We start from the raw sequence: 24,656 nt of genomic DNA on the forward strand, positions 1-24,656 counted from the left end.
GGTCTTACTGTGTTAGTACAGAGAGAACGGGCCTGTACTGGGCTAGTACAGAGAAAAGGGGCTCGTACTTTGCAAGTACAGAGAGGAGGGGCTCGTACTGGGCGAGGACAGAGAGAAGGAGCTCGTACTTGGTTAGTACAGAGAGAAGGAGCTCGTAATGGGCAAGTACAGAGAGAAGGGACTCGTACTGGGTTAGTACAGAGAGAAGGGGCTCGTACTGGACTAGGACAGAGAGGAGGTTGTTCTTTGCTAGTGCAGAGAAAAGGGGCTCGCACTGGGCTAGTACAGAGAGAAGGAGCTCATATTGGGCTTTTACAGAGAGGCGAAGTCCGCACCGTGCAAGTACAGAGAGAAGGAGCTTGGACTGGGCTAGTACAGAGAAAAGGGGCTCATACTGGGCGAGAACAGAGAGAAGGAGCTCGTACTTGTTTAGTACGGAGAGAAGAAGCTCATACTGGTTTAGTACAGAGAGAAGGAGCTCGTACTGGACTAGTACAGAGAGAAGGAGCTCGTACTGGGCTAGTACAGAGAAAAGGGGCTTGTACAGGGCTAGTAGAGAGAAGGAGCACGTACTGGGCAAGTACAGAGAAAAGGAGGTAGTACTGTGCTAGTGCAGAGAGTAGGAGTTCTTACTGGGCTAGTACAGAGAGAAGGAGCTCGTACTGGGCTAGTGCAGAGAAAAGGGGCTCATACTGGGCTAGTACAGAGAGAAGGACTCATATTGGGCTAGTACAGAGAGGAGGAGTCCGCACTGTGCAAGTACAGAGAGAAGGAGCTTGTACTGGGCAAGTGCAGAGAAAAGGGGCTCGTACTGTGCTAGTACAGAGAGAAGGAGTTCTTACTGGGTTAGTACAGAGAGAAGGGCCTCGTACTGGGCTAGTTCAGAGAAAAGGGGCACGTACTGGGCAAGTACAGAGAGGAGGGGCTCGTACTTGGTTAGTACAGAGAGAAGCGGCTCGTATTGGGTTAGTACAGATAGAACGGGCCCGTACTGGGCTAGTACAGAGAAATGGGGCTCGTACTTTGCAAGTACAGAGAGGAGGGACTCGTACTGGGCTACGACAGAGAGAAGGAGCTCGTAATGGGCAAGTACAGAGAGAAGGGACTCGTACTGGGTTAGTACAGAGGGAAGGGTCTCGTACTGGACTAGTACAGAGAGGAGGTCGTTCTGTGCTAGTGCAGAGAAAAGGGGCTCGCACTGGGCTAGTACAGAGAGAAAGAGCTAGTACTGGGCTAGTACAGAGAGAAGGAGCTCATATTGGGCTTTTACAGAGAGGCGAAGTCTGCACCGTGCAAGTACAGAGAGAAGGAGCTTGTACTGGGCAAGTGCAGTGAAAAGGGGCTCGTACTGTGCTAGTGCAGAGAGACGGAGTTCTTACTGGGTTAGTACAGAGAGAAGGGGCTCGTACTGGGCAAGTACAGAGGGAAGGGGCTCGTACTGGTCTAGTACAGAGTGAAGGGGCTCATACTGGGCAAGTACAGAGGAAGGGGGCTCGTAGTGGGCTAATGCAGAGAAAAGGGGCTCGTACTGTGCTAGTACAGAGAAAAGGGGCTCATGCTGGGATAGTACAGAGACAAAGGGCTCGTACTGGGCGAGTACAGAGAGAAGGAGCTCATACTGTGTTAGTACAGAGAGAAGGAGCTCGTACTGTAGTAGTAGAGAGAGAAGGAGCTCGTACTGGACTAGTACAGAGAGAAGGAGCTCGTACTGGACTAGTACAGAGAGAAGTAGCTCGTACTGGACTAGTACAGAGAGAAGGAGCTCGTACAGGACTAGTACAGAGAGAAGGAGCTCGTACTGGACTAGTACAGAGAGAAGGAGCTCGTACTGGACTAGTACAGAGAGAATGAACTCGTACTGGACTAGTACAGAGAGAAGGGACTCTTTCTTGGTTAGTACAGAGAGAAGGAGCTCATAATGGGTTAGTACACAGAGAAGGGGCTCGTACTGGACTAGTACAGAGAGGTGTTCGTTCTGTGCTAGTGCAGAGAAAAGGGGCTCACACTGGGCTAGTACAGAGAGAAGGAGCTCGTACTGGGCTAGTACAGAGAGAAGGAGCTCATATTGGGCTTTTACAGAGAGGAGAAGTCCGCACTGTGCAAGTACAGAGAGAAGGAGCTTGTACTGGGCAAGTGCATAGAAAAGGGGCTCGTACTGTGCTAGTGCAGAGAGAAGGAGTTCTTACTTCGTTAGGACAGAGAGAAGGGGCTTGTACTGGGCAAGTACAGAGGGAAGGGGCTCGTACTGGGCTAGTACAGAGTGAAGGGGCTCATACTGGGCAAGTACAGAGAAAAGGGGCTCGTACTGGGCTAGTGCAGTGAAAAGGGGCTCGTACTGAACAAAAACAGAGAGAACGAGCTCGTACTTGGTTAGTACAGATAGAAGTGGCTTGTACTGGGCAAGTACAGAGGGAAGGGGCTCATACTGGGCTAGTACAGAGAAATGGGTCTCGTACTGGGCGAGTACAGAGAGAAGGAGCTTGTACTGGGATAGTACAGAGAAAAGGGGCTCGTACAGGGCGAATACAGTGAGAAGGAGCTCATACTTGTTTAGTACATGGAGAAGGGACTGGTGCCTGGTTAGCACAGAGAGAAGGAGCTCATACTGTGTTAGTACAGAGGGAAGGAGCTCATACTGAGTAAGTACAGAGAGAAGGAGCTCATACTGTGTTAGTACAGAGAGAAGGAGGTCGTACAGGACTAGTACAGAGAGTAGGAGCTCGTACTGGACTAGTACAGAGAGAAGGAGCTCGTACTGGACTAGTACAGAGAGAATGAACTCGTACTGGACTAGTACAGAGAGAAGAGGCTCGTACAGGGCAAGCGCAGGTAAAAGGGGCTCGTTCTGGGCAAATACAGAAAAAAGGGGCTCGTACTGGGCAAGTACAGAGAGAAGGGACTCTTTCTTGGTTAGTACAGAGAGAGGGAGCTCATAATGGGTTAGTACACAGAGAAGGGGCTCGTACTGGACTAGTACAGAGAGGAGTTCGTTCTGTGCTAGTGCAGAGAAAAGGGGCTCGCACTGGGCTAGTACAGAGAGAAGGAGCTCATATTGGGCTTTTACAGAGAGGAGAAGTCCGCACTGGGCAAGTACAGAGAGAAGGAGCTTGTACTGGGCAAGTGCAGAGAGAAGGGGCTCGTACTGGGCAAGTACAGAGAGAAGGAGCTCGTACTGGGCAAGTACAGAGAGAAGGGCCTCGTACTGGGCAAGTACAGAGAGAACGGGCTTGTACTGGGCAAGTGCAGAGAGAAGGGGCTCGTACTGGGCAAGTACAGAGAGAAGGGGCTCGTACTGGGCAAGTACAGAGGGAAGGGCCTCGTACTAGGCAAGTACAGAGAGGAGGGGCTCGTACTGGGCGAGTACAGAGAGAAGGAGCTCGTACTTTTTTAGTACAGAGAGAAGGAACTCATACTGGGTTAGTACAGAGAGAAGGGGCTCGTACTGGACCAGTACAGAGATAAGGAGGTCGTTCTGTGCTAGTGCAAAGAAAAGGGGCTCGTACTGGGCTAGTACAGAGAGAAGGGGCTCGTACTGGGTTCGTACAGAGAGAAGGAGCTCATGTTGGGCTAGTACAGAGAGGAGGAGTCCGCACTGTGCAAGTACATAGAGAAGGAGCTTGTAGTCGGCAAGTGCAGAGAAAAGGGGCTCATACTGTGCTAGTGCAGAGAGAAGGAGGTCTTACTGTGTTAGTACAGAGAGAACGGGCTGGTACTGGGCTAGTACAGAGAAAAGGGGCTCGTACTTTGCAAGTACAGAGAGGAGGGGCTCGTACTGGGCGAGGACAGAGAGAAGGAGCTCGTACTTGGTTAGTACAGAGAGAAGGAGCTCATAATGGGCAAGTACAGAGAGAAGGGACTCGTACTTAGTTAGTACAGAGAGAAGGAGCACGTACTGGGCTAGTGCAGAGAAAAGGGGCTTGTACTGGTCTAGTAGAGAGAAGGAGCTTGTACTTGTCAAGTACAGAGAGAAGGGGCTCGTACTGGGCAAGTACAGAGAGAAGGGACTCGTACTTGGTTAGTACAGAGAGAAGGAGCTCATACTATGTTATTACAGAGAGAAGGAGCTCGTACTGGTCTAGTACATATAGAAGGAGCTCGTACTGGTCTAGTACATATAGAAGGAGCTCGTACTGGTCTAGTACATATAGAAGGAGCTCGTACTGGTCTAGTACATATAGAAGGAGCTCGTACTGGACGAGTACAGAGAGAAGGAGCTCATATTGGGCTAGTGCAGAGAGAAGGTTCTCCTACTGTGCGAGTGCAGAGAGAAGAAGCTCGTATGGGCTAGTGCATCAAAAAGGGGCTCGTACTGGACAAAAACAGAGAGAAGGAGCTCGTACTGGGTTAGTACAGAGAGAAGGGGCTGGTACTGGGTTAGTACAGAGAGAAGGGGCTGGAACTGGGTTAGTACAGAGAGAAAGGGGCTCGTACTGGGTTATTACAGAGAGAAGGGGCTCGTAACGTGCTAGTATAGAGAGGAGGAGCTCCTCCTGGGCTCGTACAGAGAGAAGGGGCTCCTAGTGGGCTAGTGCAGAGAGAAGGGGCTCGTACTGGGCGAGTACAGAGAGAAGGAGCTTGTACTGGGCAAGTGAGCAGTAAAGGGGCTCGTACTGTGCTAGTACAGAGAGAAGGAGTTCTTACTGTGTTAGTACTGAGAGAAGGGGCTCGTACTGGGCAAGTACAGAGAAAAGGGGCTCGTTCTGGGTTCGTACAGAGAGAAGGAGATCATATTGGGCAAGTACAGAGAGGAGGAGTCCGCACTGTGCAAGTACAGAGAGAAGGAGCTTGTACTCGGCAAGTGCAGAGAAAAGGGGCTCATACTGTGCTAGTGCAGAGACAAGGAGTTCTTACTGGGTTAGTACAGAGAGAAGGAGATCATATTCGGCTAGTACAGAGAGGAGGAGTCCGCACTGTGCAAGTACAGAGAGAAGGAGCTTGTACTCGGCAAGTGCAGAGAAAAGGGGCTCGTACTGTGCTAGTGCAGAGACAAGGAGTTCTTACTGGGTTAGTACAGAGAGAAGGAGATCATAGTGGGCTAATACAGAGAAAAGGGGCTCGTACTGGGTTAGTACAGAGAGGAGGGGCTCGTACTGGGCGAGTACAGAGAGTAGGAGCTCGTACTGGACTAGTACAGAGAGTGGGAGGTCATTCTGTGCTATTGCAGAGAAAAGGGGCTCGTACTGGGCTAGTACAGAGAGAACGGGCTCGTACTGGGCAAGTGCAGAGAGAAGGGGCTCGTACTGGGCAAGTACAGAGAGCAGGGGCTCGTACTTGGCGAGTACAGAGAGAAGGAGCTCGTACTTTTTTAGTACAGAGAGAAGGAACTCATACTGGGTTAGTACAGAGAGAAGGGGCTCGTACTGGACCAGTACAGAGAAAAGGAGGTCGTTCTGTGCTAGTGCAAAGAAAAGGGGCTCGTACTGGGCTAGTACAGAGAGAAGGGGCTCGTACTGGGTTCGTACAGAGAGAAGGAGCTCATGTTGGGCTAGTACAGAGAGGAGGAGTCCGCACTGTGCAAGTACATAGAGAAGGAGCTTGTAGTCGGCAAGTGCAGAGAAAAGGGGCTCATACTGTGCTAGTGCAGAGAGAAGGAGGTCTTACTGTGTTAGTACAGAGAGAACGGGCTGGTACTGGGCTAGTACAGAGAAAAGGGGCTCGTACTTTGCAAGTACAGAGAGGAGGGGCTCGTACTGGGCGAGGACAGAGAGAAGGAGCTCGTACTTGGTTAGTACAGAGAGAAGGAGCTCGTAATGGGCAAGTACAGAGAGAAGGGACTCGTACTTAGTTAGTACAGAGAGAAGGAGCACGTACTGGGCTAGTGCAGAGAAAAGGGGCTTGTACTGGTCTAGTAGAGAGAAGGAGCTTGTACTTGTCAAGTACAGAGAGAAGGGACTCGTACTTGGTTAATACAGAGAGAAGGAGCTCGTACTGGTCTAGTACATATAGAAGGAGCTCGTACTGGTCTAGTACATATAGAAGGAGCTCGTACTGGTCTAGTACATATAGAAGGAGCTCGTACTGGACGAGTACAGAGAGAAGGAGCTCATATTGGGCTAGTGCAGAGAGAAGGTTCTCCTACTGTGCGAGTGCAGAGAGAAGAAGCTCGTATGGGCTAGTGCATCAAAAAGGGGCTCGTACTGGACAAAAACAGAGAGAAGGAGCTCGTACTGGGTTAGTACAGAGAGAAGGGGCTGGTACTGGGTTAGTACAGAGAGAAGGGGCTGGAACTGGGTTAGTACAGAGAGAAAGGGGCTCGTACTGGGTTATTACAGAGAGAAGGGGCTCGTAACGTGCTAGTATAGAGAGGAGGAGCTCCTCCTGGGCTCGTACAGAGAGAAGGGGCTCCTAGTGGGCTAGTGCAGAGAGAAGGGGCTCGTACTGGGCGAGTACAGAGAGAAGGAGCTTGTACTGGGCAAGTGAGCAGTAAAGGGGCTCGTACTGTGCTAGTGCAGAGAGAAGGAGTTCTTACTGTGTTAGTACTGAGAGAAGGGGCTCGTACTGGGCAAGTACAGAGAAAAGGGGCTCGTTCTGGGTTCGTACAGAGAGAAGGAGATCATATTGGGCAAGTACAGAGAGGAGGAGTCCGCACTGTGCAAGTACAGAGAGAAGGAGCTTGTACTCGGCAAGTGCAGAGAAAAGGGGCTCGTACTGTGCTAGTGCAGAGACAAGGAGTTCTTACTGGGTTAGTACAGAGAGAAGGAGATCATATTCGGCTAGTACAGAGAGGAGGAGTCCGCACTGTGCAAGTACAGAGAGAAGGAGCTTGTACTCGGCAAGTGCAGAGAAAAGGGGCTCGTACTGTGCTAGTGCAGAGACAAGGAGTTCTTACTGGGTTAGTACAGAGAGAAGGAGATCATAGTGGGCTAGTACAGAGATAAGGGGCTCGTACTGGGTTAGTACAGAGAGGAGGGGCTCGTAGTGGGCGAGTACAGAGAGAAGGAGCTCGTACTGGACTAGTACAGAGAGTGGGAGGTCATTCTGTGCTATTGCAGAGAAAAGGGGCTCGTACTGGGCTAGTACAGAGAAAAGGGGCTCGTACTGGGTTCGTACAGAGAGAAGGAGATCATATTGGGCTAGTACAGAGAGGAGGAGTCCGCACTGTGCAAGTACAGAGAGAAGGAGCTTGTACTCGGCAAGTGCAGAGAAAAGGGGCTCGTACTGTGCTAGTGCAGCGACAAGGAGTTCTTACTGGGTTAGTACACAGAGAAGGGGCTCGTACTGGGCTAGTACAGAGAGAAGCAGCTCATATTGGGCTAGTACAGAGAGGAGGAGTCTGCACTGTGCAAGTACAGAGAGAATGAGCTTGTACTGGGCAAGTGCAGAGAAAAGCGTCTCGTACTGTGCTAGTGCAGATAGAAGGAGTTCTTACTGGGCTAGTACGGAGAGAAGGGGCTCATACTGGGCAAGTACAGAGAAAAGGGGCTCGTACTGGGCTAGTACAGAGAAAAGAGGCTCGTACTGGGCAAGTACAGAGAGGAGGGGCTCGTACTGGGCAAGTAAAGAGAGAAGGGAGTCGTACTTGGTTAGTAGAGAGAGAAGGAGCTCATACTGGGTTAGTAGAGAGAGAAGGAGCTCATACTGGGCTAGTACAGAGAAAAGTGTCTCGTACTGGGCTAGTGCAGAGAGAAGGTTCTCCTACTGTGCTAGTGCAGAGAGAAGAAGCTCGTATGGGCTAGTGCATCAAAAAGGGGCTGGTACTGGACAAAAACAGAGAGAAGGGGCTGGTACTGGGTTAGTACAGAGAGAAGGGGCTGGTACTGGGTTAGTACAGAGAGAAGGGGCTGGTACTGGGTTAGTACAGAGAGAAGGGGCTGGAACTGGGTTAGTACAGAGAGAAAGGGGCTCGTACTGGGTTATTACAGAGAGAAGGGGCTCGTAACGTGCTAGTATAGAGAGGAGGAGCTCCTCCTGGGCTCGTACAGAGAGAAGGGGCTCCTAGTGGGCTAGTGCAGAGAGAAGGGGCTCGTACTGGGCGAGTACAGATAGAAGGAGCTTGTACTGTACAAGTGAGCAGTAAAGGGGCTCGTACTGTGCTAGTGCAGAGAGAAGGAGTTCTTACTGTGTTAGTACTGAGAGAAGGGGCTCGTACTGGGCAAGTACAGAGAAAAGGGGCTCGTTCTGGGTTCGTACAGAGAGAAGGAGATCATATTGGGCTAGTACAGAGAGGAGGAGTCCGCACTGTGCAAGTACAGCGAGAAGGAGCTTGTACTCGGCAAGTGCAGAGACAAGGGGCTCGTACTGTGCTAGTGCAGAGACAAGGAGTTCTTACTGGGTTAGTACAGAGAGAAGGAGATCATATTGGGCTAGTACAGAGAGGAGGAGTCCGCACTGTGCAAGTACAGAGAGAAGGAGCGTGTACTCAGCAATTGCAGAGAAAAGGGGCTCGTACTGTGCTAGTGCAGAGACAAGGAGTTCTTACTGGGTTAGTACAGAGAGAAGGAGATCATAGTGAGCTAGTACAGAGAAAAGGGGCTCGTACTGGGTTAGTACAGAGAGGAGGGGCTCGTACTGGGCGAGTACAGAGAGTAGGAGCTCGTACTGGACTAGTACAGAGAGTGGGAGGTCATTCTGTGCTATTGCAGAGAAAAGGGGCTCGTACTGGGCTAGTACAGAGAAAAGGGGCTCGTACTGGGTTCGTACAGAGAGAAGGAGATCATATTGGGCTAGTACAGAGAGGAGGAGTCCGCACTGTGCAAGTACAGAGAGAAGGAGCTTGTACTCGACAAGTGCAGAGAAAAGGGGCTCGTACTGTGCTCGTGCAGCGACAAGGAGTTCTTACTGGGTTAGTACACAGAGAAGGGGCTCGTACTGGGCTAGTACAGAGAGAAGGAGCTCATATTGGGCTAGTACAGAGAGGAGGAGTCTGCACTGTGCAAGTACAGAGAGAATGAGCTTGTACTGGGCAAGTGCAGAGAAAAGCGTCTCGTACTGTGCTAGTGCAGATAGAAGGAGTTCTTACTGGGCTAGTACGGAGAGAAGGGGCTCATACTGGGCAAATACAGAGAAAAGGGGCTCGTACTGGGCTAGTACAGAGAAAAGAGGCTCGTACTGGGCAAGTACAGAGAGGAGGGGCTCGTACTGGGCAAGTAAAGAGAGAAGGGAGTCGTACTTGGTTAGTAGAGAGAGAAGGAGCTCATACTGGGTTAGTAGAGAGAGAAGGAGCTCATACTGGGCTAGTACAGAGAAAAGTGTCTCGTACTGGGCGAGTACAGAGAGAAGGAGCTCGTACTTGGTTAGGACAGAGAGAAGGAGCACGTACTGGGCTAGTGCAGAGAAAAGGGGCTTGTACTGGTCTAGTAGAGAGAAGGAGCTTGTACTTGTCAAGTACAGAGAGAAGGGGCTCGTACTGGGCAAGTACAGAGAGAAGGGACTCGTACTTGGTTAGTACAGAGAGAAGGAGCTCATACTGTGTTAATACAGAGAGAAGGAGCTCGTACTGGTCTAGTACATATAGAAGGAGCTCGTACTGGTCTAGTACATATAGAAGGAGCTCGTACTGGACGAGTACAGAGAGAAGGAGCTCATATTGGGCTAGTGCAGAGAGAAGGTTCTCCTACTGTGCGAGTGCAGAGAGAAGAAGCTCGTATGGGCTAGTGCATCAAAAAGGGGCTCGTACTGGACAAAAACAGAGAGAAGGAGCTCGTACTGGGTTAGTACAGAGAGAAGGGGCTGGTACTGGGTTAGTACAGAGAGAAGGGGCTGGAACTGGGTTAGTACAGAGAGAAAGGGGCTCGTACTGGGTTATTACAGAGAGAAGGGGCTCGTAACGTGCTAGTATAGAGAGGAGGAGCTCCTCCTGGGCTCGTACAGAGAGAAGGGGCTCCTAGTGGGCTAGTGCAGAGAGAAGGGGCTCGTACTGGGCAAGTACAGAGAGCAGGGGCTCGTACTTGGCGAGTACAGAGAGAAGGAGCTCGTACTTTTTTAGTACAGAGAGAAGGAACTCATACTGGGTTAGTACAGAGAGAAGGGGCTCGTACTGGACCAGTACAGAGAAAAGGAGGTCGTTCTGTGCTAGTGCAAAGAAAAGGGGCTCGTACTGGGCTAGTACAGAGAGAAGGGGCTCGTACTGGGTTCGTACAGAGAGAAGGAGCTCATGTTGGGCTAGTACAGAGAGGAGGAGTCCGCACTGTGCAAGTACATAGAGAAGGAGCTTGTAGTCGGCAAGTGCAGAGAAAAGGGGCTCATATTGTGCTAGTGCAGAGAGAAGGAGGTCTTACTGTGTTAGTACAGAGAGAACGGGCTGGTACTGGGCTAGTACAGAGAAAAGGGGCTCGTACTTTGCAAGTACAGAGAGGAGGGGCTCGTACTGGGCGAGGACAGAGAGAAGGAGCTCGTACTTGGTTAGTACAGAGAGAAGGAGCTCGTAATGGGCAAGTACAGAGAGAAGGGACTCGTACTTAGTTAGTACAGAGAGAAGGAGCACGTACTGGGCTAGTGCAGAGAAAAGGGGCTTGTACTGGTCTAGTAGAGAGAAGGAGCTTGTACTTGTCAAGTACAGAGAGAAGGGACTCGTACTTGGTTAATACAGAGAGAAGGAGCTCGTACTGGTCTAGTACATATAGAAGGAGCTCGTACTGGTCTAGTACATATAGAAGGAGCTCGTACTGGTCTAGTACATATAGAAGGAGCTCGTACTGGTCTAGTACATATAGAAGGAGCTCGTACTGGACGAGTACAGAGAGAAGGAGCTCATATTGGGCTAGTGCAGAGAGAAGGTTCTCCTACTGTGCGAGTGCAGAGAGAAGAAGCTCGTATGGGCTAGTGCATCAAAAAGGGGCTCGTACTGGACAAAAACAGAGAGAAGGAGCTCGTACTGGGTTAGTACAGAGAGAAGGGGCTGGTACTGGGTTAGTACAGAGAGAAGGGGCTGGAACTGGGTTAGTACAGAGAGAAAGGGGCTCGTACTGGGTTATTACAGAGAGAAGGGGCTCGTAACGTGCTAGTATAGAGAGGAGGAGCTCCTCCTGGGCTCGTACAGAGAGAAGGGGCTCCTAGTGGGCTAGTGCAGAGAGAAGGGGCTCGTACTGGGCGAGTACAGAGAGAAGGAGCTTGTACTGGGCAAGTGAGCAGTAAAGGGGCTCGTACTGTGCTAGTGCAGAGAGAAGGAGTTCTTACTGTGTTAGTACTGAGAGAAGGGGCTCGTACTGGGCAAGTACAGAGAAAAGGGGCTCGTTCTGGGTTCGTACAGAGAGAAGGAGATCATATTGGGCAAGTACAGAGAGGAGGAGTCCGCACTGTGCAAGTACAGAGAGAAGGAGCTTGTACTCGGCAAGTGCAGAGAAAAGGGGCTCGTACTGTGCTAGTGCAGAGACAAGGAGTTCTTACTGGGTTAGTACAGAGAGAAGGAGATCATATTCGGCTAGTACAGAGAGGAGGAGTCCGCACTGTGCAAGTACAGAGAGAAGGAGCTTGTACTCGGCAAGTGCAGAGAAAAGGGGCTCGTACTGTGCTAGTGCAGAGACAAGGAGTTCTTACTGGGTTAGTACAGAGAGAAGGAGATCATAGTGGGCTAGTACAGAGAAAAGGGGCTCGTACTGGGTTAGTACAGAGAGGAGGGGCTCGTAGTGGGCGAGTACAGAGAGAAGGAGCTCGTACTGGACTAGTACAGAGAGTGGGAGGTCATTCTGTGCTATTGCAGAGAAAAGGGGCTCGTACTGGGCTAGTACAGAGAAAAGGGGCTCGTACTGGGTTCGTACAGAGAGAAGGAGATCATATTGGGCTAGTACAGAGAGGAGGAGTCCGCACTGTGCAAGTACAGAGAGAAGGAGCTTGTACTCGGCAAGTGCAGAGAAAAGGGGCTCGTACTGTGCTAGTGCAGCGACAAGGAGTTCTTACTGGGTTAGTACACAGAGAAGGGGCTCGTACTGGGCTAGTACAGAGAGAAGCAGCTCATATTGGGCTAGTACAGAGAGGAGGAGTCTGCACTGTGCAAGTACAGAGAGAATGAGCTTGTACTGGGCAAGTGCAGAGAAAAGCGTCTCGTACTGTGCTAGTGCAGATAGAAGGAGTTCTTACTGGGCTAGTACGGAGAGAAGGGGCTCATACTGGGCAAGTACAGAGAAAAGGGGCTCGTACTGGGCTAGTACAGAGAAAAGAGGCTCGTACTGGGCAAGTACAGAGAGGAGGGGCTCGTACTGGGCAAGTAAAGAGAGAAGGGAGTCGTACTTGGTTAGTAGAGAGAGAAGGAGCTCATACTGGGTTAGTAGAGAGAGAAGGAGCTCATACTGGGCTAGTACAGAGAAAAGTGTCTCGTACTGGGCTAGTGCAGAGAGAAGGTTCTCCTACTGTGCTAGTGCAGAGAGAAGAAGCTCGTATGGGCTAGTGCATCAAAAAGGGGCTGGTACTGGACAAAAACAGAGAGAAGGGGCTGGTACTGGGTTAGTACAGAGAGAAGGGGCTGGTACTGGGTTAGTACAGAGAGAAGGGGCTGGTACTGGGTTAGTACAGAGAGAAGGGGCTGGAACTGGGTTAGTACAGAGAGAAAGGGGCTCGTACTGGGTTATTACAGAGAGAAGGGGCTCGTAACGTGCTAGTATAGAGAGGAGGAGCTCCTCCTGGGCTCGTACAGAGAGAAGGGGCTCCTAGTGGGCTAGTGCAGAGAGAAGGGGCTCGTACTGGGCGAGTACAGATAGAAGGAGCTTGTACTGTACAAGTGAGCAGTAAAGGGGCTCGTACTGTGCTAGTGCAGAGAGAAGGAGTTCTTACTGTGTTAGTACTGAGAGAAGGGGCTCGTACTGGGCAAGTACAGAGAAAAGGGGCTCGTTCTGGGTTCGTACAGAGAGAAGGAGATCATATTGGGCTAGTACAGAGAGGAGGAGTCCGCACTGTGCAAGTACAGCGAGAAGGAGCTTGTACTCGGCAAGTGCAGAGACAAGGGGCTCGTACTGTGCTAGTGCAGAGACAAGGAGTTCTTACTGGGTTAGTACAGAGAGAAGGAGATCATATTGGGCTAGTACAGAGAGGAGGAGTCCACACTGTGCAAGTACAGAGAGAAGGAGCGTGTACTCGGCAAGTGCAGAGAAAAGGGGCTCGTACTGTGCTAGTGCAGAGACAAGGAGTTCTTACTGGGTTAGTACAGAGAGAAGGAGATCATAGTGGGCTAGTACAGAGAAAAGGGGCTCGTACTGGGTTAGTACAGAGAGTAGGAGCTCGTACTGGACTAGTACAGAGAGTGGGAGGTCATTCTGTGCTATTGCAGAGAAAAGGGGCTCGTACTGGGCTAGTACAGAGAAAAGGGGCTCGTACTGGGTTCGTACAGAGAGAAGGAGATCATATTGGGCTAGTACAGAGAGGAGGAGTCCGCACTGTGCAAGTACAGAGAGAAGGAGCTTGTACTCGACAAGTGCAGAGAAAAGGGGCTCGTACTGTGCTCGTGCAGCGACAAGGAGTTCTTACTGGGTTAGTACACAGAGAAGGGGCTCGTACTGGGCTAGTACAGAGAGAAGGAGCTCATATTGGGCTAGTACAGAGAGGAGGAGTCTGCACTGTGCAAGTACAGAGAGAATGAGCTTGTACTGGGCAAGTGCAGAGAAAAGCGTCTCGTACTGTGCTAGTGCAGATAGAAGGAGTTCTTACTGGGCTAGTACGGAGAGAAGGGGCTCATACTGGGCAAATACAGAGAAAAGGGGCTCGTACTGGGCTAGTACAGAGAAAAGAGGCTCGTACTGGGCAAGTACAGAGAGGAGGGGCTCGTACTGGGCAAGTAAAGAGAGAAGGGAGTCGTACTTGGTTAGTAGAGAGAGAAGGAGCTCATACTGGGGTAGTAGAGAGAGAAGGAGCTCATACTGGGCTAGTACAGAGAAAAGTGTCTCGTACTGGGCGAGTACAGAGAGAAGGAGCTCGTACTTGGTTAGTACAGAGAGAAGGAGCTCATACTGTGTTAATACAGAGAGAAGGAGCTCGTACTGGTCTAGTACATATAGAAGGAGCTCGTACTGGTCTAGTACATATAGAAGGAGCTCGTACTGGACGAGTACATATAGAAGGAGCTCGTACTGGTCTAGTACATATAGAAGGAGCTCGTACTGGACGAGTACAGAGAGAAGGAGCTCATATTGGGCTAGTGCAGAGAGAAGGTTCTCCTACTGTGCGAGTGCAGAGAGAAGAAGCTCGTATGGGCTAGTGCATCAAAAAGGGGCTCGTACTGGACAAAAACAGAGAGAAGGAGCTCGTACTGGGTTAGTACAGAGAGAAGGGGCTGGTACTGGGTTAGTACAGAGAGAAGGGGCTGGAACTGGGTTAGTACAGAGAGAAAGGGGCTCGTACTGGGTTATTACAGAGAGAAGGGGCTCGTAACGTGCTAGTATAGAGAGGAGGAGCTCCTCCTGGGCTCGTACAGAGAGAAGGGGCTCCTAGTGGGCTAGTGCAGAGAGAAGGGGCTCGTACTGGGCGAGTACAGATAGAAGGAGCTTGTACTGTACAAGTGAGCAGTAAAGGGGCTCGTACTGTGCTAGTGCAGAGAGAAGGAGTTCTTACTGTGTTAGTACTGAGAGAAGGGGCTCGTACTGGGCAAGTACAGAGAAAAGGGGCTCGTTCTGGGTTCGTACAGAGAGAAGGAGATCATATTGGGCAAGTACAGAGAGGAGGAGTCCGCACTGTGCAAGTACAGAGAGAAGGAGCTTGTACTCGGCAAGTGCAGAGAAAAGGGGCTCGTACTGTGCTAGTGCAGATAGAAGGAGTTCTTACTGGGCTAGTACGGAGAGAAGGGGCTCATACTGGGCAAGTACAGAGAAAAGGGGCTCGTACTGGGCTAGTACAGAGAAAAGAGGCTCGTACTGGGCAAGTACAGAGAGGAGGGGCTCGTACTGGGCAAGTAAAGAGAGAAGGGAGTCGTACTTGGTTAGTAGAGAGAGAAGGAGCTCATACTGGGTTAGTAGAGAGAGAAGGAGCTCATACTGGGCTAGTACAGAGAAAAGTGTCTCGTACTGGGCTAGTGCAGAGAGAAGGTTCTCCTACTGTGCTAGTGCAGAGAGAAGAAGCTCGTATGGGCTAGTGCATCAAAAAGGGGCTGGTACTGGACAAAAACAGAGAGAAGGGGCTGGTACTGGGTTAGTACAGAGAGAAGGGGCTGGTACTGGGTTAGTACAGAGAGAAGGGGCTGGTACTGGATTAGTACAGAGAGAAGGGGCTGGAACTGGGTTAGTACAGAGAGAAAGGGTCTCGTACTGGGTTATTACAGAGAGAAGGGGCTCGTAACGTGCTAGTATAGAGAGGAGGAGCTCCTCCTGGGCTCGTACAGAGAGAAGGGGCTCCTAGTGGGCTAGTGCAGAGAGAAGGGGCTCGTACTGGGCGAGTACAGATAGAAGGAGCTTGTACTGTACAAGTGAGCAGTAAAGGGGCTCGTACTGTGCTAGTGCAGAGAGAAGGAGTTCTTACTGTGTTAGTACTGAGAGAAGGGGCTCGTACTGGGCAAGTACAGAGAAAAGGGGCTCGTTCTGGGTTCGTACAGAGAGAAGGAGATCATATTGGGCTAGTACAGAGAGGAGGAGTCCGCACTGTGCAAGTACAGCGAGAAGGAGCTTGTACTCGGCAAGTGCAGAGACAAGGGGCTCGTACTGTGCTAGTGCAGAGACAAGGAGTTCTTACTGGGTTAGTACAGAGAGAAGGAGATCATATTGGGCTAGTACAGAGAGGAGGAGTCCACACTGTGCAAGTACAGAGAGAAGGAGCGTGTACTCGGCAAGTGCAGAGAAAAGGGGCTCGTACTGTGCTAGTGCAGAGACAAGGAGTTCTTACTGGGTTAGTACAGAGAGAAGGAGATCATAGTGGGCTAGTACAGAGAAAAGGGGCTCGTACTGCGTTAGTACAGAGAGTAGGAGCTCGTACTGGACTAGTACAGAGAGTGGGAGGTCATTCTGTGCTATTGCAGAGAAAAGGGGCTCGTACTGGGCTAGTACAGAGAAAAGGGGCTCGTACTGGGTTCGTACAGAGAGAAGGAGATCATATTGGGCTAGTACAGAGAGGAGGAGTCCGCACTGTGCAAGTACAGAGAGAAGGAGCTTGTACTCGACAAGTGCAGAGAAAAGGGGCTCGTACTGTGCTCGTGCAGCGACAAGGAGTTCTTACTGGGTTAGTACACAGAGAAGGGGCTCGTACTGGGCTAGTACAGAGAGAAGGAGCTCATATTGGGCTAGTACAGAGAGGAGGAGTCTGCACTGTGCAAGTACAGAGAGAATGAGCTTGTACTGGGCAAGTGCAGAGAAAAGCGTCTCGTACTGTGCTAGTGCAGATAGAAGGAGTTCTTACTGGGCTAGTACGGAGAGAAGGGGCTCATACTGGGCAAATACAGAGAAAAGGGGCTCGTACTGGGCTAGTACAGAGAAAAGAGGCTCGTACTGGGCAAGTACAGAGAGGAGGGGTTCGTACTGGGCAAGTAAAGAGAGAAGGGAGTCGTACTTGGTTAGTAGAGAGAGAAGGAGCTCATACTGGGGTAGTAGAGAGAGAAGGAGCTCATACTGGGCTAGTACAGAGAAAAGTGTCTCGTACTGGGCGAGTACAGAGAGAAGGAGCTCGTACTTGGTTAGGACAGAGAGAAGGAGCACGTACTGGGCTAGTGCAGAGAAAAGGGGCTTGTACTGTTCTAGTAGAGCGAAGGAGCTTGTACTTGTCAAGTACAGAGAGAAGGGGCTCGTACTGGGCAAGTACAGAGAGAAGGGACTCGTACTTGGTTAGTACAGAGAGAAGGAGCTCATACTGTGTTAATACAGAGAGAAGGCGCTCGTACTGGTCTAGTACATATAGAAGGAGCTCGTACTGGTCTAGTACATATAGAAGGAGCTCGTACTGGACGAGTACAGAGAGAAGGAGCTCATATTGGGCTAGTGCAGAGAGAAGGTTCTCCTACTGTGCGAGTGCAGAGAGAAGAAGCTCGTATGGGCTAGTGCATCAAAAAGGGGCTCGTACGGGACAAAAACAGAGAGAAGGAGCTCGTACTGGGTTAGTACAGAGAGAAGGGGCTGGTACTGGGTTAGTACAGAGAGAAGGGGCTGGTACTGGGTTAGTACAGAGAGAAGGGGCTGGAACTGGGTTAGTACAGAGAGAAAGGGGCTCGTACTGGGTTATTACAGAGAGAAGGGGCTCGTAACGTGCTAGTATAGAGAGGAGGAGCTCCTCCTGGGCTCGTACAGAGAGAAGAGGCTCCTAGTGGGCTAGTGCAGAGAGAAGGGGCTCGTACTGGGCGAGTACAGAGAGAAGGAGCTTGTACTGGGCAAGTGAGCAGTAAAGGGGCTCGTACTGTGCTAGTGCAGAGAGAAGGAGTTCTTACTGTGTTAGTACTGAGAGAAGGGGCTCGTACTGGGCAAGTACAGAGAAAAGGGGCTCGTTCTGGGTTCGTACAGAGAGAAGGAGATCATATTGGGCAAGTACAGAGAGGAGGAGTCCGCACTGTGCAAGTACAGAGAGAAGGAGCTTGTACTCGGCAAGTGCAGAGAAAAGGGGCTCGTACTGTGCTAGTGCAGATAGAAGGAGTTCTTACTGGGCTAGTACGGAGAGAAGGGGCTCATACTGGGCAAGTACAGAGAAAAGGGGCTCGTACTGGGCTAGTACAGAGAAAAGAGGCTCGTACTGGGCAAGTACAGAGAGGAGGGGCTCGTACTGGGCAAGTAAAGAGAGAAGGGAGTCGTACTTGGTTAGTAGAGAGAGAAGGAGCTCATACTGGGTTAGTAGAGAGAGAAGGAGCTCATACTGGGCTAGTACAGAGAAAAGTGTCTCGTACTGGGCTAGTGCAGAGAGAAGGTTCTCCTACTGTGCTAGTGCAGAGAGAAGAAGCTCGTATGGGCTAGTGCATCAAAAAGGGGCTGGTACTGGACAAAAACAGAGAGAAGGGGCTGGTACTGGGTTAGTACAGAGAGAAGGGGCTGGTACTGGGTTAGTACAGAGAGAAGGGGCTGGTACTGGATTAGTACAGAGAGAAGGGGCTGGAACTGGGTTAGTACAGAGAGAAAGGGGCTCGTACTGGGTTATTACAGAGAGAAGGGGCTCGTAACGTGCTAGTATAGAGAGGAGGAGCTCCTCCTGGGCTCGTACAGAGAGAAGGGGCTCCTAGTGGGCTAGTGCAGAGAGAAGGGGCTCGTACTGGGCGAGTACAGATAGAAGGAGCTTGTACTGTACAAGTGAGCAGTAAAGGGGCTCGTACTGTGCTAGTGCAGAGAGAAGGAGTTCTTACTGTGTTAGTACTGAGAGAAGGGGCTCGTACTGGGCAAATACAGAGAAAAAGGGCTCGTTCTGGGTTCGTACAGAGAGAAGGAGATCATATTGGGCTAGTACAGAGAGGAGGAGTCCGCACTGTGCAAGTACAGAGAGAAGGAGCTTGTACTCGGCAAGTGCAGAGACAAGGGGCTCGTACTGTGCTAATGCAGAGACAAGGAGTTCTTACTGGGTTAGTACAGAGAGAAGGAGATCATATTGGGCTAGTACAGAGAGGAGGAGTCCGCACTGTGCAAGTACAGAGAGAAGGAGCGTGTACTCGGCAAGTGCAGAGAAAAGGGGCTCGTACTGTGCTAGTGCAGAGACAAGGAGTTCTTACTGGGTTAGTACAGAGAGAAAGAGATCATAGTGGGCTAGTACAGAGAAAAGGGGCTCGTACTGGGTTAGTACAGAGAGGAGGGGCTCGTACTGGGCGAGTACAGAGAGTAGGAGCTCGTACTGGACTAGTACAGAGAGTGGGAGGTCATTCTGTGCTATTGCAGAGAAAAGGGGCTCGTACTGGGCTAGTACAGAGAAAAGGGGCTCGTACTGGGTTCGTACAGAGAGAAGGAGATCATATTGGGCTAGTACAGAGAGGAGGAGTCCGCACTGTGTAAGTACAGAGAGAAGGAGCTTGTACTCGACAAGTGCAGAGAAAAGGGGCTCATACTGTGCTCGTGCAGCGACAAGGAGTTCTTACTGGGCTAGTACACAGAGAAGGGGCTCGTACTGGGCTAGTACAGAGAGAAGGAGCTCATATTGGGCTAGTACAGAGAGGAGGAGTCTGCACTGTGCAAGTACAGAGAGAATGAGCTTGTACTGGGCAAGTGCAGAGAAAAGCGTCTCGTACTGTGCTAGTGCAGATAGAAGGAGTTCTTACTGGGCTAGTACGGAGAGAAGGGGCTCATACTGGGCAAGTACAGAGAAAAGGGGCTCGTACTGGGCTAGTACAGAGAAAAGAGGCTCGTACTGGGCAAGTACAGAGAGGAGGGGCTCGTACTGGGCAAGTAAAGAGAGAAGGGAGTCGTACTTGGTTAGTAGAGAGAGAAGGAGCTCATACTGGGTTAGTAGAGAGAGAAGGAGCTCATACTGGGCTAGTACAGAGAAAAGTGTCTCGTACTGGGCGAGTACAGAGAGAAGGAGCTCGTACTTGGTTAGGACAGAGAGAAGGAGCACGTACTGGGCTAGTGCAGAGAAAAGGGGCTTGTACTGGTCTAGTAGAGAGAAGGAGCTTGTACTTGTCAAGTACAGAGAGAAGGGGCTCGTACTGGGCAAGTACAGAGAGAAGGGACTCGTACTTGGTTAGTACAGAGAGAAGGAGCTCATACTGTGTTAATACAGAGAGAAGGAGCTCGTACTGGTCTAGTACATATAGAAGGAGCTCGTACTGGTCTAGTACATATAGAAGGAGCTCGTACTGGACGAGTACAGAGAGAAGGAGCTCATATTGGGCTAGTGCAGAGAGAAGGTTCTCCTACTGTGCGAGTGCAGAGAGAAGAAGCTCGTATGGGCTAGTGCATCAAAAAGGGGCTCGTACTGGACAAAAACAGAGAGAAGGAGCTCGTACTGGGTTAGTACAGAGAGAAGGGGCTGGTACTGGGTTAGTACAGAGAGAAGGGGCTGGAACTGGGTTAGTACAGAGAGAAAGGGGCTCGTACTGGGTTATTACAGAGAGAAGGGGCTCGTAACGTGCTAGTATAGAGAGGAGGAGCTCCTCCTGGGCTCGTACAGAGAGAAGGGGCTCCTAGTGGGCTAGTGCAGAGAGAAGGGGCTCGTACTGGGCGAGTACAGAGAGAAGGAGCTTGTACTGGGCAAGTGAGCAGTAAAGGGGCTCGTACTGTGCTAGTGCAGAGAGAAGGAGTTCTTACTGTGTTAGTACTGAGAGAAGGGGCTCGTACTGGGCAAGTACAGAGAAAAGGGGCTCGTTCTGGGTTCGTACAGAGAGAAGGAGATCATATTGGGCAAGTACAGAGAGGAGGAGTCCGCACTGTGCAAGTACAGAGAGAAGGAGCTTGTACTCGGCAAGTGCAGAGAAAAGGGGCTCGTACTGTGCTAGTGCAGAGACAAGGAGTTCTTACTGGGTTAGTACAGAGAGAAGGAGATCATAGTGGGCTAGTACAGAGAAAAGGGGCTCGTACTGGGTTAGTACAGAGAGGAGGGGCTCGTACTGGGCGAGTACAGAGAGTAGGAGCTCGTACTGGACTAGTACAGAGAGTGGGAGGTCATTCTGTGCTATTGCAGAGAAAAGGGGCTCGTACTGGGCTAGTACAGAGAGAACGGGCTCGTACTGGGCAAGTGCAGAGAGAAGGGGCTCGTACTGGGCAAGTACAGAGAGCAGGGGCTCGTACTTGGCGAGTACAGAGAGAAGGAGCTCGTACTTTTTTAGTACAGAGAGAAGGAACTCATACTGGGTTAGTACAGAGAGAAGGGGCTCGTACTGGACCAGTACAGAGAAAAGGAGGTCGTTCTGTGCTAGTGCAAAGAAAAGGGGCTCGTACTGGGCTAGTACAGAGAGAAGGGGCTCGTACTGGGTTCGTACAGAGAGAAGGAGCTCATGTTGGGCTAGTACAGAGAGGAGGAGTCCGCACTGTGCAAGTACATAGAGAAGGAGCTTGTAGTCGGCAAGTGCAGAGAAAAGGGGCTCATACTGTGCTAGTGCAGAGAGAAGGAGGTCTTACTGTGTTAGTACAGAGAGAACGGGCTGGTACTGGGCTAGTACAGAGAAAAGGGGCTCGTACTTTGCAAGTACAGAGAGGAGGGGCTCGTACTGGGCGAGGACAGAGAGAAGGAGCTCGTACTTGGTTAGTACAGAGAGAAGGAGCTCGTAATGGGCAAGTACAGAGAGAAGGGACTCGTACTTAGTTAGTACAGAGAGAAGGAGCACGTACTGGGCTAGTGCAGAGAAAAGGGGCTTGTACTGGTCTAGTAGAGAGAAGGAGCTTGTACTTGTCAAGTACAGAGAGAAGGGGCTCGTACTGGGCAAGTACAGAGAGAAGGGACTCGTACTTGGTTAGTACAGAGAGAAGGAGCTCATACTATGTTAATACAGAGAGAAGGAGCTCGTACTGGTCTAGTACATATAGAAGGAGCTCGTACTGGTCTAGTACATATAGAAGGAGCTCGTACTGGTCTAGTACATATAGAAGGAGCTCGTACTGGTCTAGTACATATAGAAGGAGCTCGTACTGGACGAGTACAGAGAGAAGGAGCTCATATTGGGCTAGTGCAGAGAGAAGGTTCTCCTACTGTGCGAGTGCAGAGAGAAGAAGCTCGTATGGGCTAGTGCATCAAAAAGGGGCTCGTACTGGACAAAAACAGAGAGAAGGAGCTCGTACTGGGTTAGTACAGAGAGAAGGGGCTGGTACTGGGTTAGTACAGAGAGAAGGGGCTGGAACTGGGTTAGTACAGAGAGAAAGGGGCTCGTACTGGGTTATTACAGAGAGAAGGGGCTCGTAACGTGCTAGTATAGAGAGGAGGAGCTCCTCCTGGGCTCGTACAGAGAGAAGGGGCTCCTAGTGGGCTAGTGCAGAGAGAAGGGGCTCGTACTGGGCGAGTACAGAGAGAAGGAGCTTGTACTGGGCAAGTGAGCAGTAAAGGGGCTCGTACTGTGCTAGTGCAGAGAGAAGGAGTTCTTACTGTGTTAGTACTGAGAGAAGGGGCTCGTACTGGGCAAGTACAGAGAAAAGGGGCTCGTTCTGGGTTCGTACAGAGAGAAGGAGATCATATTGGGCAAGTACAGAGAGGAGGAGTCCGCACTGTGCAAGTACAGAGAGAAGGAGCTTGTACTCGGCAAGTGCAGAGAAAAGGGGCTCATACTGTGCTAGTGCAGAGACAAGGAGTTCTTACTGGGTTAGTACAGAGAGAAGGAGATCATATTCGGCTAGTACAGAGAGGAGGAGTCCGCACTGTGCAAGTACAGAGAGAAGGAGCTTGTACTCGGCAAGTGCAGAGAAAAGGGGCTCGTACTGTGCTAGTGCAGAGACAAGGAGTTCTTACTGGGTTAGTACAGAGAGAAGGAGATCATAGTGGGCTAGTACAGAGAAAAGGGGCTCGTACTGGGTTAGTACAGAGAGGAGGGGCTCGTAGTGGGCGAGTACAGAGAGAAGGAGCTCGTACTGGACTAGTACAGAGAGTGGGAGGTCATTCTGTGCTATTGCAGAGAAAAGGGGCTCGTACTGGGCTAGTACAGAGAAAAGGGGCTCGTACTGGGTTCGTACAGAGAGAAGGAGATCATATTGGGCTAGTACAGAGAGGAGGAGTCCGCACTGTGCAAGTACAGAGAGAAGGAGCTTGTACTCGGCAAGTGCAGAGAAAAGGGGCTCGTACTGTGCTAGTGCAGCGACAAGGAGTTCTTACTGGGTTAGTACACAGAGAAGGGGCTCGTACTGGGCTAGTACAGAGAGAAGCAGCTCATATTGGGCTAGTACAGAGAGGAGGAGTCTGCACTGTGCAAGTACAGAGAGAATGAGCTTGTACTGGGCAAGTGCAGAGAAAAGCGTCTCGTACTGTGCTAGTGCAGATAGAAGGAGTTCTTACTGGGCTAGTACGGAGAGAAGGGGCTCATACTGGGCAAGTACAGAGAAAAGGGGCTCGTACTGGGCTAGTACAGAGAAAAGAGGCTCGTACTGGGCAAGTACAGAGAGGAGGGGCTCGTACTGGGCAAGTAAAGAGAGAAGGGAGTCGTACTTGGTTAGTAGAGAGAGAAGGAGCTCATACTGGGTTAGTAGAGAGAGAAGGAGCTCATACTGGGCTAGTACAGAGAAAAGTGTCTCGTACTGGGCTAGTGCAGAGAGAAGGTTCTCCTACTGTGCTAGTGCAGAGAGAAGAAGCTCGTATGGGCTAGTGCATCAAAAAGGGGCTGGTACTGGACAAAAACAGAGAGAAGGGGCTGGTACTGGGTTAGTACAGAGAGAAGGGGCTGGTACTGGGTTAGTACAGAGAGAAGGGGCTGGTACTGGGTTAGTACAGAGAGAAGGGGCTGGAACTGGGTTAGTACAGAGAGAAAGGGGCTCGTACTGGGTTATTACAGAGAGAAGGGGCTCGTAACGTGCTAGTATAGAGAGGAGGAGCTCCTCCTGGGCTCGTACAGAGAGAAGGGGGTCCTAGTGGGCTAGTGCAGAGAGAAGGGGCTCGTACTGGGCGAGTACAGAGAGAAGGAGCTTGTACTGGGCAAGTGAGCAGTAAAGGGGCTCGTACTGTGCTAGTGCAGAGAGAAGGAGTTCTTACTGTGTTAGTACTGAGAGAAGGGGCTCGTACTGGGCAAGTACAGAGAAAAGGGGCTCGTTCTGGGTTCGTACAGAGAGAAGGAGATCATATTGGGCAAGTACAGAGAGGAGGAGTCCGCACTGTGCAAGTACAGAGAGAAGGAGCTTGTACTCGGCAAGTGCAGAGAAAAGGGGCTCGTACTGTGCTAGTGCAGAGACAAGGAGTTCTTACTGGGTTAGTACAGAGAGAAGGAGATCATATTCGGCTAGTACAGAGAGGAGGAGTCCGCACTGTGCAAGTACAGAGAGAAGGAGCTTGTACTCGACAAGTGCAGAGAAAAGGGGCTCGTACTGTGCTAGTGCAGAGACAAGGAGTTCTTACTGGGTTAGTACAGAGAGAAGGAGATCATAGTGGGCTAGTACAGAGAAAAGGGGCTCGTACTGGGTTAGTACAGAGAGGAGGGGCTCGTACTGGGCGAGTACAGAGAGTAGGAGCTCGTACTGGACTAGTACAGAGAGTGGGAGGTCATTCTGTGCTATTGCAGAGAAAAGGGGCTCGTACTGGGCTAGTGCAGAGAGAAGGGGCTCGTACTGGGCGAGTACAGATAGAAGGAGCTTGTACTGTACAAGTGAGCAGTAAAGGGGCTCGTACTGTGCTAGTGCAGAGAGAAGGAGTTCTTACTGTGTTAGTACTGAGAGAAGGGGCTCGTACTGGGCAAGTACAGAGAAAAGGGGCTCGTTCTGGGTTCGTACAGAGAGAAGGAGATCATATTGGGCTAGTACAGAGAGGAGGAGTCCGCACTGTGCAAGTACAGCGAGAAGGAGCTTGTACTCGGCAAGTGCAGAGACAAGGGGCTCGTACTGTGCTAGTGCAGAGACAAGGAGTTCTTACTGGGTTAGTACAGAGAGAAGGAGATCATATTGGGCTAGTACAGAGAGGAGGAGTCCGCACTGTGCAAGTACAGAGAGAAGGAGCGTGTACTCGGCAAGTGCAGAGAAAAGGGGCTCGTACTGTGCTAGTGCAGAGACAAGGAGTTCTTACTGGGTTAGTACAGAGAGAAGGAGATCATAGTGGGCTAGTACAGAGAAAAGGGGCTCGTACTGGGTTAGTACAGAGAGGAGGGGCTCGTACTGGGCGAGTACAGAGAGTAGGAGCTCGTACTGGACTAGTACAGAGAGTGGGAGGTCATTCTGTGCTATTGCAGAGAAAAGGGGCTCGTACTGGGCTAGTTCAGAGAAAAGGGGCTCGTACTGGGTTCGTACAGAGAG

The sequence above is a fragment of the Carcharodon carcharias genome, chromosome 22 (genome assembly GCF_017639515.1).
Source record: "Carcharodon carcharias isolate sCarCar2 chromosome 22, sCarCar2.pri, whole genome shotgun sequence".
Lineage (NCBI taxonomy): Eukaryota > Metazoa > Chordata > Chondrichthyes > Lamniformes > Lamnidae > Carcharodon > Carcharodon carcharias.